Source organism: Staurois parvus, unplaced genomic scaffold (genome assembly GCF_062004578.1).
Source record: "Staurois parvus isolate SC_StPar_1 unplaced genomic scaffold, SC_StPar_1.0 ptg000549l, whole genome shotgun sequence".
NCBI classification, from domain to species: domain Eukaryota; kingdom Metazoa; phylum Chordata; class Amphibia; order Anura; family Ranidae; genus Staurois; species Staurois parvus.
Window position 1 is genome coordinate 6,399,095 of NW_028318345.1, and position 16,181 is coordinate 6,415,275.

A 16,181-nucleotide genomic window follows, 5' to 3' on the forward strand; every position below is an offset into this window, starting at 1 on the left:
CTGACACATATGTTCTGTATTTGCTGAAATGATACTAACCTGACAAAACTAATGCAGCCACCACATCTAAAGACTGCAATATATTACATTTTTGTTGTATGGACTAACCCAATGACTAAAACTTCAAATAACGTTTAACATATTATAATTTCAAAAGGTCCTTGTTCAAGGATCTTCTGTTATTGGGTGGTACCTGTCCCCCTATACTGTGTTGCCAGTCTGACACATGTGCCCCTAGTGAGCACTACAAGCCCCTTTAGCTTAAAATACAAGTTTCACTCTTGAGAGGGGAACCAAGAAATTCAGTTTTGATAATGGGGCTGGGAGAGTTGTCTGTGAACTACAGAGTTCACAGACAACTGTAAGGATCTGAAAACAGATGGGGTTTATTTACCTAAACTGAAGAGTGCAAAATCTGTGCTTAGTAACCAATCAGCTTCTAACGTCAGCTTGAATTAGGCTTTGATGATAAAACCTGGAAGCTGATTGGTTTCTATGCAGAGCTGCACCAGATTTTTTGCTCTCCAGTTTTAGTAAATCATCCCCTCTATCTTCATATACCAAAACTAAAAAGTGAACTAATGTATGAAGTGAAGCCCCGAGTTTCAAGTTATTTTCAATGTTAGGTGGATTACATTTTTAGTATGGTGGAGGCTTGTTGAAAAGATGTTTCAGGCCATCATAACATATATGTTCATATTAAGCATTTGAGAAATGGATTGAGTATATTGTTTCTACTGAAATACATGATGCTCACAGACCTCATCTAAAGAGGAATCTTTAGCGGAATCAATTTTCCTAGCACTGATTCTGTCACAATGCTACCATCTGTCGCACATGTATTTAGTTATAGTTATTTAAGGGATTAATTAGTCGTCTGCCATGATTTTTGTTGAGACCAGGATTCTACAGCATGTGTTTTCAGCTTTTAACTCCAGTTCTTTGGCGCCGGCTTTGGCAAGTAGCAGGCTTCTTGGTTGGCATGCTATCAGTTATTTCAACAGTTTTGAAAGAAAGTAAAATTAAAATGTTATTTCTACAGTTCTAATGATAAGTGTAAACATTCCAATAACTGAAAATAAACAGAAGAGCAAATAAGACACACAAAGCAAAATGATTAGTAAAGCCAAACGTGCTGTACTGTAAATCTGGAAGAAAAATATATTATCTAGTCTAGAAAATTGCATGAGATACTGATTTTAATATTTGCTTGTTAAGCAATTTTGACATACAGTGCTAATTTATTTGATAAGCTTTTAGCATACATTTGGACTGAAAAAAAAACTTGTAAAAATGGTTATATGTAGGAGTTACCTACAGATGCCCATAAGTTCTTTATTCTAAAGCAATATAATTTATGCAAATAGCCACCAGTTTCAATGGTTTCTGCCTCTGGCCAGCCCTCTCCTGCTTCCTATGACTCACTGTTGGTTGGTGAGGCCACCCATCACAGTAGTGGAACAATAGTGAAGGATATAGGGTGAAAGGGGTTGGTTAAAAATGGAGAGACCGTGGATACTTTGACAATCACAATGCACTCTAGATGACGAGATGTCTACATTTTATTCTGGCATTCATCCTATGTATTGACCTACCCTATCCATTAAATTGCAATTGCAAGTATGTATGGTGTATAAATAACCTTGAATTTGAGCTGTAAGAACACAGTTAATCATCCTTTGGGTTTCCATGCTAAAAATGCTTGAAGTTTGAAACATTGCAGCCACTTTGAAGCAAGTCTGTAAAGGTTAATTCTCCAACCATGGAGAATCCCACTGATCAAAATTAGTGGCAGATGTTTTTTCTTTTTTTGTTGAGTATGAAAAGGCCTTTTATCTCATTCCAATATTCTATTAAAGTGATTATAAAGGTTGTATTTAAAAAAAACAAACAAATACTTTGCACAGAGCAGCCTGATCCTCTTTTTAGGTCTCTTTCTGGATGTCCTGGCTCCTCCCCCCTGCTGAGTGCCCCCAATAGCAAGTCTCTTGTTATGGGTGCACTTGTGTAGGCTCGCTCCCAAGCTGCATTAAAGTAAATGGACATTTTCTATTCACACAGAGCATAGCTAAGCCCCCACCCCCACCTTCTCTGGCTCACTGGCTGTGATTTACAGCAGCAGGAGCCAATGACTCTTGCTGCTGTGTGAGCCAGTGAGAACCAATGAAGAGACACGGAGGAGATGCTGCTCTCATACACATCGCTGGATCAAGATGGGGGTCAAGTAAGTATAAGGGGAGGCTGGAGGGAGACCTCCAGAAGAATTTTACCTCATTGCATAATATGTATTAAGGTAGAAAACCTGCCTTTAGAACCACTTTAAGTCATGGTCAATCTTGGTAAAACTAGTGAAGTCCCATTTTTAAGTAAGCTCTTGCTTAGGCCATAGATGTTCACATTTATCAAGAAGACAAGGGTTACAGAACTGCCATTTATAGATCATGAGTTGCAAATGAAAGAAAATGGGGTTTCCCCTTTTAGAGAAAAATGTATACAGCAGAATAGAGGCTAATGTTAGCCTTAGGTGAGAGGTTAGATTAGGTTAGTGTTAGGTTTACTGCAAGGGTAAGATTAAGTGTTAGGCTGCATTCCCACCCGAATGATTTTCTGCTCAAAGCTTGTAGCTTTAAAATGCTCAACAAGCCAAATCCTATTAATTTCAATGGCCCCTGTTCACATAGAGTTCTGTCAACTGAAGCAAAATGCCTGTCGCTCAAAATACTTGAGCTTCTTTTTGGCAGATTACAAGTGCTTTTGGCCCCATAGACTTCAATAGAAACATGTGAAAATGTGTGACTTGAGCGTTTTACGAGTGTTTTATTGCGTGTTTTCTGCTCAAACAGCAGCTCTCCGCCCATTATTTCTTACCCCTTTCCTCTGCCTAGTGCTTTCTATTGGCCAAACAAAAACACCTGAAGCTGTAAAAGACTTGTAATACGCTTATAAAATGCTTGTAATACACTTTTAAAAACACTCAAAAACAATTAAAAACACCAGCAAATCTTTATACCTAGGTGTGAATGCAGCCTTAGGGCTGGTAGGGGGTAAGTCCTAAAGATTGCTGTGAGTTTATTTTCTGTTAGCAGGGAGGTTAAGGTTCTTATCAAACTTGCAATTTTGTGGGAGTGGTTTGTAGCAGTTATAGAATCCCCATTCTTAGTGTTTTTGTTGGAAGGAAAAAAGATGAATCACAATCAATGAAAGGTCCATGTCTCAGTAATTCCAAGAGATTGGAAGGTCAGTTGCTGAGCAGTTAATGTTTTGCAGCTTTTAAAACTAGTTACAGAATTGCTACTGTAGCTTCAGTAGTCACTCATGTTATCAAATGCAACTTCTAATGACCATGGGCATAGTCTGCAATAGCAGCAGCTCTGTTGATAGATACAAATGACCAGAGATAATAAGCTACATATCTGTGTTTCAATTTGCCAGTATAACATGGCTTTAGTGTTAAGGTCTCATTTTAATGATTACATTGTGTTAAGGGGTTCAAGTTCTCATGGCTAATTTTAAGGGGTGGTTGAAAGTCCACATAGCTGAAGGTTAAGTATTACGGTAGTACTTTAGGATAGGTGATTAAACACTGGCTTCCTACACTCCTCACACTGGTTCTCAGTGCTAGGAGCCTTGCATAGAAAACTACCAACAACAGGCTTCCCTCACTGGAAAATGTGTCATACCTTATTTACCCTGTACAGGGTTTTTTTTATTTCCCACACATTCTGTACACTAGAATCATTAGCTGAGACTAAAGGGGAATACCTACACTTGGGCTTCAGCTCTGTGGATCTACAGAGTGATTCAGCAGCAGTTGATTGCACCGTTATGGAAACCATGATTTGCTCTATGTTTTGTCTTCTCTTTGTGTTTGTGATTCAAAAGGCATGGATAAAATAATTCTGAACCAATGCAAAACAGTCACAAAAAAAAGAGATGCAATTGGCTCTATAATGAGCTTTCAGTATATAGAGGTAGAACTTTGTGCACCAGGCTCTCATGATGCTTTTAAATATAGCGATATCTGCCTTTAGCTGCCCTGAAAATGTTTGTAGGATGTAAGATCATTAGCCTACTGGCTTACTTAGCTAATATAGACTGTAAGCTCATTATACCAGAGAAGAACAACAGTAGATTTCGAAGTATATAAATAAAGTAAATTGATCTCTCTAAGATCACAGCTGCATATTAGAAGTACCTCTGCAAATAAAACATATACAGCAGCTGATGATACAGATGAAAAAAATTGCAGATCTTTATTTACCATCACGCCTTCCAGCCTTGACTTAAATGGACTCCAAGGCATACTCAAGCTCAGGAAGTCGCCCTAGGGCATAATACTGCATTGTAAATATTGCCTGCAGTCCCTGATCACAAATCAGCTCTTTCACACTAGTGTTGATTCCAGAATAAACTGCAATCACCTGCTATTGACTCTTATTTTAGTACTAAAGGTTTAGGTACCTTACTGGAAATGATTGTTTTTGGTACACAAAAGGCTTCACTTAATTAATAATAATGCATAATAACTAGATTCAATTTTCAGAAGTCAAGCAACTATAGACACTTTAAGATTCTATATTATAAGTGTTGCCTCTTGCAGTATTTAACAGGAAATACTTCTGATAGTTTTTACCTATTGACTGTTCTGGGGTATTTTACATTGTGACTAATGTAAAAAAAACAAACAGTAAAATCTACTGTGAAGATAATGGCACCAGTAAAATGTAGGACTCCAACCCAAACTGTTTTGTACTTTTTTTTGGTAGGGTGCAAAAAGGAGTCTTATTGCTGTCTTTATCCCTATAGGGAGGATTCCCCTTATTTCCTGCAATGGTGACAGTTGCTACAGAAAGTAAGGGAAAATGCTACATTTTACAGTTGTTACTGAAACTATAGGCTATGCGGAAATCTTTTAAAGGGAACACCTGTTCCAGTGACAGCTGTCAAAAGTGAAATTTCTTCTTAATTTTTGAACTCTAGCATGTCTCCAGGGCAAGAAGACAAGGGAAGTCTATCCAGCAGAGACACAGGCAGCAGTACTAAAATGTATTGGCTGGAGTTCTGCTTTAAAAATATTTGTTTTCTTGATAACTCACATCATCCTAGACTGTGCATAATCCATTATTTAATTCAAGGGAATCTCCCCTTCAGTCTACACACAGTTTGTTTTGTTGTTTTTTAACACTTCACTTCAACATCTTAAATTGCAAATTCAAATTTTCAAAACAGGAAAAAATTAGCAGCCAAGTGCTGCAAAGTAGAAAGAATGTATTTGATCGTCTTGAATAAGCCCCTAGTCCAGTGTAGCAAACTGTTTGATTTCAGTTACACGAATGTCCTATCCCCAGGCCATTGAAGCTGCTGATCTGTTGGTTCAGAGGTCACATTGGCTCTGATGAAAGCTTTTTTGGTTCCTTCTGTGCTTGAAGGAATAGCTGTGTGACATAATGTCAGCCTTGCTAAAAATCAAACTGGAGCGCCAACCCATCCTTTTTTTTTCCTTGCTACACATCAGGATAAAAATAAATACTTTGTGTCAGAACACACTGGTTTTGAAATGCATACGAATTGTAGTCCTGTAATTGAAAATGCATAGTCTTTGTTTGGTTGATTTGGTAAATATTTCTATTTTATCAATAAAGACACTCTATTTTGGTTAATTTTGGGATTTATACTGTTGTTAGTGAAACCGATGTAACATAACTAATAATATTAAGAGGAAAATTATAGTTTGGTTTGTACTTTCATGATATTCAGTGTTACAGAATAATTTCAATCTCTAGCTAGTAGTGATTTTCCATAACTGTGACGAAATTCAAATGCATCTACCTTAGAATTGCAGACAGGATTTTGCAGAAACTTTATGCCTAGTTTTACTTATTACAGCAACTGATTATTTGAATATGGTAAAAACAGCCCCTCCTACTAAATACTGACTTTCAAAAATTGTCAGCTCTTCCTTTAGTCCTCATGTAGATGTGTAGGTGAGAGCAGTAACAATGCGCAGTGGCCCCCAACCACCACCTCCTCCCCGGCGTAGCTGAGGGGGCATAATATTGCCTTCTCACCTCCTGTTGCTGAAAAAGAATTCCACACATGAATTGCTCTTCAGAGGAGAGGTGCATTTAGATGCACATTATCTCATTATCTGCAAAGTATATGCTGTAGGTTGACCCAAACTGAAATTGTCCTCAAAGAAACTGTATTTTATCACATTCCTTTTAAAGTGACACTAAACCCGCATCATAAAAAACTATCAATAAGCGCTGTATAATATGCTGTTCATACTCAGTCACTATGAGATTGGTTTTATATATTCAACAAAAAAAACCTGGTTGATCCTGCTGCTCCTTGTCTCCACCTTCTGTTCATGTCTCCAATTCAGCTAGGGAGATTGCAACTGTAGAGGCAACTCTGCACATGCTCAGTTTTCAGTGAGTTTCTATGCTGAGCATTTCCTCCCTATCACATCTGAGCAGCCCATGTGACTACACGCACGTGGGTGTATACACAGTGGCAAATGACAGACCACTCACTTCCCCCTCCTTCATGCCCATTAACCAGCTAAACACAATGGGGGCGGGATATTACATGTAGATTAATGGAGTAATCACCTCCCTCTTATTCTAAGACAGAGGCTGGAGGGGCGTGACATAGTCTGTGACTGGCAGAAATCCACCCTCAAAATGTTATCTTTTCAAAATAATAAAGATTGGATTTCAAATATATATTTGTATGCTAGTTTAAAACAGTTTATTGATATTATTTATTTACTGTGTTTTTCAAAGGATGTTTTTTTTTATTTTGAACATATGACCAGCAGCAGAGTACTAGAAGCTCCCCCTGCTTATATTTCCTTGCAGACAGGCTGGTTAAGTGCTCGGTCATGTGACAGCTTTGTATCTATTAGAAAAAAGTACTTCGATTTTTTTTGTTTTTTATATTAAAATAATTACAGCGTCCTGATCCACAAACAGAAATAGAAGGAACAATGTAAATTAAACAGTGTGTTTAGTATTACTTTAATTTCAGTATGTTGCCTCCTATATGTCTGCAGAAAATCAGAATAGCAGCCAACCATAATGAATCTTAAACTGGCCATACACTAGTAAATTTGCAAGCAGCAAGGTACCATGGAACATGTAGTCCTTAGAATTTGAGTAAAGTAAACAACAGAGAAGAATCTGCAAAGCATGCAGGGAATGCAGAAAGTTGTGGAAAGAGACAGCCAGCAGACAGGCAGCACTCACAGCATGAGTGGAGATTTTTCAAGACGGCTTATATTGGATTGTGTTGTTATTACAACACTGATGTTATAAAATGAAAGTGTGTGCTGTGTTCATAGATTCACCATTCTGAATAACTGTGATGTTGTAAGACAAAATAAAATTATGACCTTCATAAATATTTTCCACAAGTTTTTTCATTGTGTTCTTAAATGCATGTGTTGTCCCCAATAGATAATACTTGCATTTTGCTTTCTGTCTTTTGCCACCAAGAAGTGGCGCACACAGAAAGCGTACTACATCTACCCCAAAGCCTTCCAGTAGATCTCAGCAAAGATCATCTTGGGCTACAGCTTTCTTCCTGCGTATGATTCAAATGCAAAGGTATTGATTTTGGAAGTAAAAGCAAACTTTATACATCCCAGGTCACTTTCTCCTGCAACAGGGTGCAACAACACTTGGACCTGTTTAACTGAACTGTACACAACTTAGATTCTCCCCTTTCCCCACTCTTCCACAGGCCTGCAGTCACGCTGACTATTAAGGACCTGTTCCCAGGCTCACTCCCCTGTAACTACTGTGTATTTTTCTACACAGTTCTCTGTGGAGAGAACTGTGCTTGGGCATGGTTTGCACACACACTCCACAAACTACCCGATCACAAGTTAACTGCACTCAGCCACCTTTTGAAGCACTTACACTACTTGAACAAACCGGCCCAAAGGTATGAACCACATCTGGTACTGATTCAGAATGCTAGTGTTAGTGCACCCTAAAAGTGCACACCAGGATGTCCAGATTTCTATTTGCTCTACATGCAAGTAACCCAAATGCACCTTAATGCAGTGTAAATTATGTAATTTAAAATCATTACATTAATTTATATTTATTTTTATGTGTCCTATAAATTCGTGCATATCAGTGCCATTGTGAATGAAGCCTTAGCCCAGGAACAAATCTTTTTATTAATACATAACGACTAGACAGGAGAACAAAGGGATACTTCCAGTGCTTCTACAATCATAACATAATGACTGGTAAGAAACACCAACTGATGATTTTGTTGCCCTGCCATAAGGAAAGAAAGAAGAAGAAAGCAAGCCTTAAAAAAGGTTTTTCATTTTTACTCTTCTTCATATTTTATGAACAATGGAATCCTTTTGCTACTGATGTTTATACTTAATTAACAGGCACCATCATATATAACAGTTCTCATAATACACTATTATACCTCAGAGAGAAGCCTGTAATAGCAGTTGTCTTATCTAAGCCCACATCTTCTAGTTGTGTCAGAACTTATGTATTAAGTAGCATGTATTAATTTTATGATACTGCCATAGAACAACAGTAATATATGTATAATATCATAACGTGTAATTTTAGGGTCATAAAGTAATTGTACTCCATTAAACATGCAACTAATACAGTATTCAGACTGTTGCTGCAATCAATTGCATGTGCACTAAACAAAAGAAAAAAAAGAATGTTTAATGTATTTCTTCCATATTTTGTATGAATTCAAACCAGCAGAATTCAGTAAAGTCCCCAAAAAACACTCATTAGTATGGTTGATGGGAGGAATTTGTTCCTAGTGAGACTCTGCACTAATAGTAGTAGATGTGTATGGAAAATTCTTCTTATTAAATGACAACTATCTCAGAAGGCCTAAGGCCTTGTTATTCTCCTACATTTCTATCTGGGATCGTCATTAATATTAATGTACAATTATATATTTATGTCATCATTTTTCATACAGAAGATTTTTCTATCTTCACCAAGTGTTAAATATAAATTTTTATAATTTTAGGTAATTTTTAAGTAATTTTTTTGCTGGTCATGCTTATGTGTTTTTAACATACAAAATGTTTTAAATGATTATGTGTTATTCACGTATATTGCACAGTACCACAGTACTTTACTGAGCACATTAAACAATTACGCTCAAATGTCTCTGTTATGGACATACAGACATGCACATACTGTGGTCATTCAATGTAGGAGTATGTTCTTGGTCACACCGTCCCCCTTTAAAAAAGCATACCGGTGGGTGTCCTGAGTGATATATAGTATATATAGATATTAAAAAAATTAATAAGTAATATTGAATTACTAAAGAAGTAGGAAATTATCACATGAACACTTGCAGCCAGCAGAGGGTATGCTAAAAGCAACGGGAACTCTGGTTTTCTCCAAGTAGACTTTACTATGGATGGCTGGAAAAGCCTGTGTTATTCAAGCCCCTACTATTCAGGTCTATTCAAAACACACAGCTGGTTGAGTCGAAGGAGGAATACACTCCTATCTCAATTTTCAGTTAAATAGAATTAAGAAAGCAGTGCTGGACATTCTTTTTGGATAACTCAGCTTGGTATAGTATGTGACAAATTGCCAGGAAAGTACAGTTTATTAAATATATATATTAAAAAATATATATGTATTAAAGATGTTATCAGTGAAAAATATCTATAAATGTAAAGTATGTTTATAAATTTATATATGTACATTATAACGACATAGTGTGGCTCCATGGGCACCTTAATCCATATACTATGGTCCTGCAAATGTCTTAGTAGCTATAGTCTCAAAGTGTTCCAGATAATGTCTTGACTTCTCCTAACCCGTCCCTAGCCATTTGTCCTGGTGCAAACTCACTATACCTATGAAAGAATGCTAGCCTCCCACATAGATAAATCCAAATGGATTGGCAATTGTTGGAAGCTGTGGTCGTGTTGGTTTTATGCCACAAATGTATGTTAATACACCTGTTCATTACTGGTAATTTATCACTATGTACAATACGGTGTAGCCTGTTTATTCTTTCTATTGTTTTGTTTCTTTGACTTTTGTGTTTATATCCGGTACCACATGTGTAAAGTGTACAGTGCCTTCTGCCTGATTACTTGGTTGCCATATGTGTACCGCTGTTAATTCTACGTCTAACGATGGTCTAACTATACATTTCTTCTGAAATGTGTCTTTATGTAATCAAAGTACTTCCCTGTTACTGGATATCCTGTATTTATTAACATTTCTATAATGTTATATTTGCAGAAAACCAAATAAAAATGTATTGTTAAAAAAAGGGGAAAAAATTACATAAACTTAAATGCTTTCCCCTTATAGATTATTTAGGTGATCACATGACAAGTATTGTGTACTTTAGGATCAGATAAATTTATGTTAGAGTCGTAAGTGTATACAGTATATCAGGGGCGGACTGACCATTTGGAAACTCGGGCACTGCCCGAGGGCCCGGGGTCAGTAGGGGGCCCCCTGAGATGCCCCTGGTACCTTTTTCATAGGCTTTTTTGAGTTTGGGCAAGGACACAGGGGCCCCATGATCCCCTATTGCCCGGGAGCCCCATGAGTTGTCAGTTCGCCCCTGCAGTATATATTTATATGATGACCATTGGATTACATTAATAAATGAAGTCTAATGACCCTGGATTGCTAAATTAGGATTTTATGCACTTATCTTTAGAACTGTGTCTAAATACATTTAAAGAGACTTTTGGCATTATTTTACTCAGCCTGACAACTGACATGTGTATCTGTGTCACTGTTAGGGCCATTTCACACTAGTGATCCTGTAACTGGTAGTATGGAGAACACTCTTTTGTTCCTATGGTCATATTCACTCACCAGCAAATCAGAAAGGTATGGCTGTTACTGTCCCCACGCTGATAAGTGAGAATCTAAAATGTATTGCCCAACGAAAGAGCGAACTGTAGGAAAATGTGAGTGTTCTTATCAACAGTCCTGTTGATGGTGACTCTTTTTCCCAAATTATCAATACAGCCAAGAAAGCTGGATATGTCTACTGTCATAGAAGGGTGTAAAGAATAATTATAGGGAATCAACTGTGCTTCCCTTCTTTAGATCATAAAAGGGCTGTGGCTGCAGCTTAGCTTCATATATTATTTTTAGCTACATAAAAAATGTACTTATGTGTATGTATGATTTATAACTAGTGAGACTATGTGGCATAGTCAAAGTCAGAGAATTTTTCTTGTTTTACTGTGTTTCAGTCTACACAAGAAATCCTCCTCATTCACAAAAAATGTTTGATATAGAGCACCAACATTGTGGAGAATTACGAGTAAGCTAAAGCAGCACACTGCTCAGCGGTAACAAGGCTTTAATTGCATGGTTTATGCGTTTTCAAAACAAATGTAGAATAGACTACTACTTGACAGAACTAGTGAATCAAATCCAGAATTTTCACAAGCAATTATTGATTTATACAGGGATGAATTACGAAATTCTTTGTAGCATAATATCATTGAATTAAAAATTCACGTTAATAAGTAGGTACAATGTGAATAAAAAATCAGGTGGAAATGTAGTGAAAATTGTTAAAGAATAAATGCATTTTAAAAACACATTAGCGCTTTTAATATCTCCACACAGTCGCCATTGGTTTTTCAAACAACCCTTTTGCCACTTGTCTTCTGTCCTTGTCTTGTTTAACCTGTCATCGAATGCCTCAGCCAATTAAGATGTCCCTTTATTTATGTTACCCCATTTTATAAACTTGAGGATAACTTGATGATAATCTGTACTCGATGTGAGAAGTTACATCATTTACAGTTGGCTGCTTGAAGTCACATGGCATGTTCTCCGTTCAAAAGTCCCCAAAGATACAAATGACGTCTTTTGTTTTTACATTTGTATACAAATGCTTCCTACAACTGCACTAGAGATACGTGCAGTACAGCAATAATATTAATGGTTTTTGGCATAACCTTTAATTCTCATCTTTGTCCCAAAATGCACTTACCCATTCATTTCCACTTCGAGAAACATGTCATTATTTGTTTATTTGTTTTGCTTAAGAAATGTATTTTACTGACACTAAACATTTATATGATTGAGTTGGTGATATTCTTGTTTGTATTATGTTTTTGTAATGTAAATTGATTGTTTTAAGTGTGGAAAGTTTTTATTTCCTGATTTGACTTATGCTGAGAGCCAGTATGATAGTGAATAATGGTGTGTATAGGAGGCCATTCAGAAAAGGAAAATAATTGTAATTGTCTTCATATGATCCCTAGTACTCATCTGTACTGTAACCAGAGTGCACACACTATTACCTGGTGCTTGTATCTTCAGTGTCCCCCCAGTGACCGTGTCTACCATCTACCCTTGTTTGTATGAGATTGTCATTGCCTCAGGTGACAGTTCTGCAGGATTGCTTCTCAGCCTTTTGGCTAAGATCAAGTATAGTATCTGTTCTTATCAGTGTTCAGTAAGGGTGCTCCACCATCATTCTGGTCTTTTGGTTCGGAATAGTGATTGTATAGTACCTCTGCTTGTATGAGGGTTGTCCTAAGGAGGATTCCCAATAGGATAGGAATCCAAATGAGCGTGCAGCTTGTAAGGTGTGGGTTGGTTGTGCTCCATTTCCAAGGAGGTTCCCGAGGGGCTCAGTGCCTCCTGATTTGAGCAGTGCTACCTGGTGTGGTCATGGGTTGAGAAGGCATAGGTCCTGTGGGATTAGTGCCCTCTGGGGGTTGGTCGCCCCAGGCATGTTCTTAGTATCACTGGGGCATGTTAAACCCACAGTGAGAATGAGTACGAGACCACCTCATCTGTTGTTTTTTCTGCACAACACCTCTTGGGCTAGGTCTTTTGGCTAAGTTCAGGGCAGGTTTTGTTACCATCCTGAAAGGCCTAGTCCAGCGGTAGGCAACCTGCGGCTCTCCAGTTGTTGCAGGACTACAAGTTCCATCATGCCTCTGCAAGTCATAGCTGTAACTGTTAGTTTTGTAATGTTGCAATGCTTCATGGGAAATGTAGTTCCACAACAGCTAGAGAGCCGCAGGTTGCCTACCCCTGGACTAGTCAATTCACCTGCACTGACACTTATTTATTTTAATTATTTTTTTCTCTACAAGTTTGTAACTATGTACTTTTGTCTGGATTTCTTTTCACTTGAATGGAGGTTGTGGGTCTTTGGGCCTATCCTGAAGTCTGGGTGGGGTGGGGGGAATATGTGTCCATTAGGTTCCTTTCTCCCTTGAACCAGTGGGAGAGCGCATCACCTAGTACTCGATGGCCAACTTCGGCTGCCCATGCGCCCTGGGGGTGGGGCATTCAGGGTAGAGTCCTACTTCTTCAGGAGGTGGACACACCTTTATGTGCACTTTTTATTTTTGTTTTTTTACTTTTTTTCTTTCACTTACAGGTGTTTAATTTTTACGCACCTCCAAAAAAAGACTGTGCTGCAGGACATTGGCAAGTGAGGACCGCCTTACATGTACTGATTTCAGGGGCAAAAACCATATAGCTTTACTGACAATATCAGCCTTAAGCAATTTACCAAAGGTGATTTTTGTGTTTTGCTTGTAACATTTCTGTGTAAATGGGGTAAACATTGCTAGAGAAATTGATTGTTTGGGAACAAGTTTGAAAGGTTATAGTCTATTACTGACAGTCGTGGCATGTGCATGGTACTTCTGAGGCAAGAAGCCCAACAAGCTAGGCTTAAAGCCTCAAGAAGTGTTTATAGGTTCTCAGCATGTAGACATCATTTTCAACATTAGTCTTCACATATATTGTGTTCACTCTCCTTCTGAACCAATTCACAGCATTTGCCATCACAATGTGTACTGGTAACCAACTTTCCAGTTTATTGTGCAATGGATTACAAGAAAGAAAAAAAACATTATTTTTGTTATTTTGCAGTTGCAGTAGGTTACCATGGCGGCTTATTATCAAAAGTGGGAAAACCATTATTGATTACTATCAGCAGTTCAGGGAAATGGTTCACAACAATGAAAAATAGCTATTGCATTTGAGCACGTCGCTGACTTTTGTGTATGAGGAGAGTGCGTACAGAATTGTTCTGTTTTCTTTGTGGTTTTAATTAGAATGCTAAGCCTTTAAATTTCTGTCCTTTCTGAAATCATACAGAGCACACAAAACAGAATTACTGTTGTTACTGTTATGTAATATTGTTCAGATGAATGAAATGATATCAAGCTGCACTGTTTACACTGTATTATTGAACGCTTACAACTTTAAAGTATACCGTACGTGTTTTTATCATGTCTCATTGTATACAGTTTTCAAACTGCAAATTGCATGCAAATTGTGTCACAATTAGCAGCAGCGTTGTACAAGTTCCTTCACATGGCTGCCTATCTGAGTGGTCCAATAGTTAGCCTGATGGCCAACCGAAGGAGTACACATAACAGGCTGGAATATCTGCTGTTAACCACTTCCCGACCGGCCGTTGTATATAAACGGCCTGACGATGGCACTGCAGAGTCGCGTGGCCGTTTATAAACGGCCTCCACGCACCCTGCTTGTGCGCACTCCCCGGGAGCACGCAGCACCGCGTTCCGGTGCCCATTGTGTCCTCCGGACACAGTGAAACATCGATCGTCGGACGCGACCTCTGTACGAGGTCCAGATCATGTGATCACTGATTGGCCAATCAGTGATCAAATGCAAAGTAGTAAGCAAGATGTCACTTCTCACATCATTGCTTACTATGTGTGAAATCTGTGAATGATCACAGAGGTCACATTATACAAGGCTATTCACAACAGCCTTGTACCATATGACAAGCTGTGACCAATCACAGCGCACTCAGTAGTTCTCAATGGCTGCAAGAATGCAGACAGAGAGAAAGATAAATTATTGCTTTTACATCCTATATGGGTATAAAAACAATCTGTGTAAAAAAACCAAAAAACAAATCTTCATCACTCCCCAAAAGTAGTATAGTGTCACCATGGTGACACTGTACTGCTAGGGTGACAATATGTAAAAAAAAAAAAATAAAATAAATAATAATATAAAAAAAATAAAAATGTAAAAAAGTTTTCAAAATTATAATTTTTGGGTTTAAACTAATTTGGCTTATTTTATTTTTTTTTACTAAAAAGATAACGGAATAAATTTTGGCCAAGATTTATGATGAAATATTTATTTGCAAAAGTTTATAAGAAAAACACTTTTTTTCAAAATTTTTGGACATTTTCATATAGCAAATAAAATAAAAATCCCAGTTGTGAATAAATACCACCAAAATAAAGTTTTATCTGTCTAAAAAAAATGGTAAAATTCATATGGGTACAGTGTTGCATGACCGCCCAATTGTCATTCAAAGTGTGATAGCGCTGAAAGCTGAAAATTGCCCTGGTCAGGAGGGGGTAAAAGTGTCCGGACTGGAAGTGGTTAATTGCGGGGAAGTGACTTAGCATTGCCATGCTGCAACAGTAAGTACTGCTACTGGCAGGCTCTTCAAATTAGAAATTGTTTAACAGATTTACAAAAATAAGTTTGCTGAAGAAAACTGTATACAGTGAATCCTGACACTAATCATACTAAACAATAGGTTGATGGTTTACATACTCTTTAACCACTTCCAGTCCGGACACTTTCACCCCCTTCCTGTCCAGGCCAATTTTCAGCTTTCAGTGCTATCACACTTTGAATGACAATTGCCCGATCATGTCACACTGTACCCATATGGATTTTTTAGCATTTTTTTGAGACAGATAAAACTTTATTTTGGTGGTATTTATTTTTTATTTTTTTTGCTATATAAATGAAAAAGTCCAAACATTTTGAAAAAAAAGTGTTTTTCTTATAAAACATGGCAGATAATCTTTCTTCATAAATCTTGGCCAAAATGTATTCAGCTATCTTCTTAGTAAAAAAAAAAAACTCAAATTAGTTTATAACCAAAAAGTTTTCAAACATTTTTTTACATTTTTATGTTTTTTTTTTTAACATACTGTCACCCTAGAAGTACAGTGTCACTATAGTGACGTGGGGGGTGATGAAGATGTACTTATTTATTCATTTTTTACACTGTTTATTTTTACACCCATAAAGCAATCATTTCTCCTTCTCTCTGGCTGCATTCTTGCAGCCATTGAGAAATACTGTGAGAGCTGTGATTGGTCACAGCTTTTCACATGGTACAAGGCTGTTGTGAAT

At 37.5% G+C, this 16,181-nt stretch overlaps 1 protein-coding gene and 1 pseudogene across 1 annotated transcript in view; both read left to right on the top strand.

Moving 5' to 3' along the window:
* The window catches only part of RORB (RAR related orphan receptor B), a 321,322-nt gene that overhangs the window by 66,357 nt on the left and 238,784 nt on the right, over positions 1-16,181 (top strand). The gene's annotated exons all lie outside the window — the stretch shown is intronic.
* LOC149451084 (U2 spliceosomal RNA) lies at positions 12,417-12,537 on the top strand (annotated as a pseudogene).